The sequence below is a fragment of the Nymphaea colorata genome, unplaced genomic scaffold (genome assembly GCF_008831285.2).
Source record: "Nymphaea colorata isolate Beijing-Zhang1983 unplaced genomic scaffold, ASM883128v2 scaffold0001, whole genome shotgun sequence".
In the NCBI taxonomy this organism is placed as follows: Eukaryota; Viridiplantae; Streptophyta; class Magnoliopsida; order Nymphaeales; family Nymphaeaceae; genus Nymphaea; species Nymphaea colorata.
Window position 1 is genome coordinate 5,808,848 of NW_022204507.1, and position 6,000 is coordinate 5,814,847.

The window sequence follows — 6,000 nt, forward strand, 5'->3', positions numbered from 1 at the left end:
GCTTCCTTTAATTGATCGAATAAATCTTCAATTCTAGGCAATGGATATCTGTTCTTGATTGTAACCTGATTCAACATTCGATAGTCAATACACAACCGCATTGACCCATCTTTTTTCTTCACAAATAAGACCGGTGCTCCCCAAGGTGACACACTTGGACGAATGAATCCTTTGCTGGCCAAATCTTGGATCTGTTTCTTTAATTCTTCTAGTTCTGTGGTGCCATTCTATATGGAGCCTTAGAAATAGGTGCAGTTCCTGGTATCAATTCGATGCCAAACTCCACCTCTCGTACAGGAGGTAATCCAGGTAAATCTTCGGGAAACACGTCTGCATAGTCCTTCACTGTACGCACCTCACTAATGGGTTTTAATTTCTGCTCGATTGCGTCCATGCTAACCAAATATGCAGTGCACCCATTTTCCATGTATTTCCTTGCCTTAACTGCTGAGACAACTAACTTTCTTTGATCTTGGGGCGTTTTTACCCTAAATTCGATCTTTTGACCATTCTCCAACTGAATCTTCAGCTTCTTTTTTCTGCAATCTATCGTTGCGTAGTGATGGTATAACCAATCCATTCTTAAGATTACGTCGTACCCCATCATATTCATTACCAGCAACTGTGCAGGCAATAAATGTTCATGTATTTCTATTTTCACATTTTCTAGATACGTTCTGCATGTGTCTTTGTTTCCCATAGGTGTAGCAACTAACAATTGATAAGGCATATTCTTTCTTTCTAACTTTAAAAGTTCAGCAAAACTCTTAGAAACAAAAGAATGCGATGCTCCAGAATCAAACAAAACATGAGCCCAATGAGATTGTACAAGAAGGGTACCTTCAATCACGTCAGTAGGTTTCAACTCTTCAACCGTGGTCGCGTAAACTCTGCCAGGTACCTTCTTTTCTGCTGGCTGATTGGTTGCACCACGCCTCTGCTCTACCTCTTTCTTCTTTGGGCACTCACGAATAAAATGACCTTGTGCTCCACAGTAAAAACACGCTCCGATATCTCTGTAACATGGTTTACCAGGGTGTTGGCGATGACACTTGGGGCATTCACCGTCCCCCTGGATGTCGATGGCCTCTGTCTCTTGAATCTGTCCCCTTGATTTCCCTTATCACTGCGCCTTCTCTTGAACATGTTGGGTCTCGACTTGGGTCGCAGAGATTCATTCTTCCTATCTGTCCCTTGCATCTTGTTCCAGCCCTCCTCAAGACGTGTGGCCATGTCGATAGCGTCGTCTAGATCTCTCGGACGACTACTAATTACTTGGTTCTGCAACCCGTCTTTGAGCCCTCTGACGAACTTATTTGCTCGGTCTGCATCAGTAGTATACACATCGGGGCAATATTTTTCCAAATGTCTGAATTTGATGACATATTCTTGCAGACTCAAACTCCCTTGCTGAAGCTCCAAGAATTCTTGCATGCGTTTCTCCCGTGTAAAGGTTGGGATGTAGGTATGTGTGAAGGCTTCCTTGAATTCTCCCCAAGTCGCTTCGTGATTTGCAAACTTCACTTGACGTTGCGTCCGCCACCATTCCTTAGCATCTCCTTTTAACATAAAGGTTCCATACCGAACCTTCTTGTTGTCAGGCACTTCCAGAGTGGTAAAGATCTCCTCAGTTTCTATTATCCACTGTTCAACATCGTCAGCAGTGCCTTTCCCATGAAACTTCGGAGGGTGCAAGCTCATAAACTGTTGGTGAGTTACTCCTCTTGCCTCACCATTTGTCGTTCTATTTGTATCCGTACTTGTTCCTCCTGAAGAAGTATTCTGCGTCCAGCCATACATCAATCCCATCATCATCTGCAAAGTGTTCATGATGAACGTTTGTTGTTGTTGGATGTTTCTACCAGGCGTCCGAGGTCCAGTAGGATGAGCCTCCGTGTTCCGGTTCCCGTTGTTGCGAGGAGTTCTCCCTCCTCCACTAACACTCCCTCCTCTAGTGCGTGCCATTGAACTACACCGCACAGAAGAAACAAATATGAATACGTAAAAGCAATTCATTAGAACTATCACAAAAATATGAAACTCAATATTCACATCAAAATCTAAACACCCTTCTTTAACAGGTTCGGATGACCTTCCTCTGCTTGTGATCGACATTGGCATTGGACATTGACTCTAGACACTGTGCTCTGATATCAAAGTTGTCACGACCCAAATTTTGACACCAAAAATTTTCTTTCATTTTTATAATAGCGGAAGCAATATTGAGTCATGACCAGAACATAAAGAAATCAGACATTGTTTTATTTCAATAATAAAATACTTGGACCCAACAAAAAAATGAACACATGTCCTCAAAACCGACGCAGTGTCCAGAATGCCAATGCCCGTCCATCACAAGACTGAGGTCGTCGCTCCAAAGACAAAATCTATCAAGGACTACCTGTAGAGATAGAAAGAAGGATCAGAATTCCTCTGAGTATGAAAAAATCCAGTCATGAATGGAACATGGCCCAAAATAATATTTTGTTTCGTAAAACGATTCCAAAAAGTCCTTATGAACTACAACCATAAGTTTTCCAAAACTTAACACATATCAGAGTTACATCACATCATCAAAGACAGAACGAGGTGTGCACGACCTCCAAAATTTCGTAGGCTTCCAACCGTGGTTCTATGACAATGTCATGGTCATTGTGTCGAGCAACAGAAATCCCCGTGGGCACTCACGGGCAGAACAGAACATCTCTTCAGCAGGCGATCTAACGGATCGAGGGTACCTGAAGTAAAGCCTCCTGAGATATCCCAGATCGCCACTGCAGCAGCATGGTCTCTCTAGGAACCCGGGTGGAGAGACCAGGAGTCTCGCTCCCAAACAGAAACAGAACAGAATCCCGAGCCCTTGTGCCGCCCAATACCCTGTGGGCCCTCCAGTACAGCCAGAGGTGTGTGACCACTACCTCCCGGGACGAAACCAAACACTGGGCAAAACAGAAAGCTCGCACTCGCATAAACCATCGTACAAAGTCCACGTTTCGCCTTCGAATTTCAAAAGTGAGGGTTTGCCAATGTTAGACATCGTCTAGTACCTCTCACAGAAACCGCCCTTAGGCTCGGTTTCCCAAACAGAATAATTCAGCTGTTTTAAATCTTAATTTAATAGCAATAGAGCAAAACTCATCACATCGAGAAACCTCGATTAGCAATATTATAATCCTTATTTGAAACAATAAAATTTATATTTACATTCTCAAAACGTGACTTTCCTCCTCTAATGGTTCCAAAGTTAATTTCAGAACCATATTTCTGAAATTTTAAACACCACAAAGAGCATCAAAAAGTAATAAAACATCTCATTTCGTTTTTCATTTGTAACAACCCTCTTTTGGCAAATTTCAAGAATCCGGAGGGTGCTATTTCGCTATTTCATGTAAGATCTTAGACTCATATTGAAAATAATTTTCACGAGCCTCTTTTTGCAAAAGATTTTCACCAAAGTGTGGCGGCATGGAAGTTTCAAAATTAAAACAGTCTTTCCACCAATTTTGCAAAAGAGGTGGACCCGTTTTGTAATTTATGAGTTTTGATATAAAAACGAAATGCACTCGTTTTTCTTCATTTCACCGCTTCGTTTTCTCTCTCTTCGTAAGGGAGCTCCTCTTCTTTTTCTCGTTCGACGGTGGAGCCTCCACCGGCCTTCAGCCACCCAAAACCAGGAAGAGGGATCTCCTTCTCCCGAGAGATCCCCTGTTCGAATTCTTTCGGCGCAGCCCCAACCGATCGTCCGACGCTCCCAACCGCCGTCGTCTCCTCTGCTGCTCCCATTCTCTTTTTTTTTCTCATTTTACGCCCAATTTTTTTTTCTCTCCACACGAGAGCTCCGTCCTCCTCTCGTTCGACCGGCGATGACTTCCACCACTCTTCCACACCCAAAACCAGAAAGCTCTCCGTCTCACGCGGGAACTCCTTTTTCTTCTTCCCGTTCGTCCGACGGTGAGGCTTCCACCATTCTCCAAAGGCAGACGAAACCAGAGAGGGACTCTTCCTCTCTAGCCTTCCTCTGTGTGCAGGAAGGTGAGCTGAAGAACCCCGATTGTGCCCTCGATTTATGGGCAACAGAGAGAAGGAAAAGCCATCGGGCCCTCCCCTGCCCGGTTGCTATGGAAGTTGCTGCCGTTCGATTCAGAGGGCAAAAAGGGCGACGAAAATCCACGATTTGTCCCCAGCTGCTGTCAATGCAGAAAAACTGAAGATAGGTTCTGCCGCAGACAGTAGTGGAACAATCGAGGCGACTGCACTTCATTTTTCTCTTTCTCGACGTCCTTTGGTAATAGGGAGACCAAAGAAAAAGGAAACGGTGGACAGCTCGGGAGAAAGAACGCTCCCATAGGTCACCCGAGTCTCCGTTCCGTTGTTGCATGAATCTCAAAGGGAAAAGAAAAATAAATAAATAAAGAAACGGCAGCTTGAGGCGAACAGTGACAACAAGGAAAATAGTCTGGCAGGCATATGCAAAATTTCGAACTCTGCTATCGATGCTCATGGCAGAAACAAAGGAGTTGAGGGATTCGTTCTTCACAGGAAGGGATGGTAGAACAGAGGTTCCCATCTACCCCTAGAGATTTGGAAACATGCTGAATCCCACGGTATTCAACATTCCCCCTTTATAGTTTCACGTCAAGGTCACTAAAATTTACCCGTTCATGTATATGTTTTTCTTTTTCAAAACTCAGCTAGGATTCACATGCCTTACATTCAAATCTGTACCTAGCCTACTTTAACAGGGATATCTTGAACTAAGAACACATTATAACATTTCAGTGTCTCAAGCATGGATTCGTCTGTAGGTATATACATACATAGATTCTCATGGATATATATCTATAAGCAATCAAAATACATAGGCATCATGATACATTCATCACTGAAAATCCCCATACTACAACTCATGCATAGATTCATATTCATGCACCAAGATACATAGATCTACATATTCGATAAGAAATCAAAAATACGGCTTCATGCTTTATTCATAGTTGAATATTCCCATACCTTTTTTTTTATTCCGAAATGACTTCTCCTTTTGCTTCTCGTCCCTTTCTAGCAGCCAACCACTTCAATCTTCAACTAGAAAGAGGGCAAAGATGAGGACGTCCCTCTCTCTCTCTCTCTCTTCCTTTCTTTCTTTCTCTTGTCGTTGGAGTCTCCCGTTGAGGGCTGCAGCAATAAGAGATGACTAATTTTCAATCTCTCACAAGGAAATCAATCACCCGTCAGTTGTTTCTTTCCCCTTCTTTTCTTTCCAAAACTGCTTCCTCTATGATTTAATTGTCAGTTTTCATTTTACGTAACCTTCAATAAAATCTGCCGTTTATAATTCTTCCCCCTATTAATGTTTTCCATAAATAAAGAAAAAGGAAAGAGATCATGGGCGTTACACTTGCTCTCTGGCTTCCTGCTAATTTCGTTTCGTCCTCGCACGTTCTCTCTCTCTCTCTCTCTGAATTTCAACTTTACCGGGCAGAACAGCCGATCGACTCTCTCTCTCTCACAATTACAAAAGCTCGTTCATAAAACAACTTACAATATTGATTTAACGAGAGCAGATCCTTACTTTAAAAATGGTAAAACAATTGAAGGAAGACTTTAAAATGTGATGCCCCAAACTACCTTCAAATACATTGAAGTGGATAAATATTGTGGTTGTTTATTTACATGTTTAAATATAAGGATCCAAAATTTGATGGAAAGCTTCTATAAATTGCTATTATACACCACTTATATATACATATATATTCTTTAAATATTATTTTATTTGCTAATATTGTTTTTTTGGTTTTGAATTTTTTGTAAAATGTCTATCTGATAGTATTTTTTTTTTTGCCTATTCGTAAAAAATTCAGCTTTTGACAAAATTACATGCTAATTTCAGACCGATGCAACAAACAGAGACATGGAGAAGCAAGAAGGTTACAGCCTCAAGGAAATTGCAAATAGGCTAGTTAACAAGTCTCACCATCATCGGACGCCTCCTTTCGGCTA

At 42.0% G+C, this 6,000-nt stretch overlaps 1 long non-coding RNA gene across 1 annotated transcript in view; it reads right to left on the minus strand.

Moving 5' to 3' along the window:
- The window catches only part of LOC126409257 (uncharacterized), a 100,406-nt gene extending 95,285 nt beyond the window's left edge, over positions 1–5,121 (minus strand). Inside the window, exon 1 of the long non-coding RNA XR_007572166.1 lies at positions 5,011–5,121. This is a non-coding gene — a long non-coding RNA (uncharacterized LOC126409257). The remainder of the gene's footprint in view (positions 1–5,010) is intronic.
- Between the last annotated feature and the right edge of the window lie 879 nt (positions 5,122–6,000).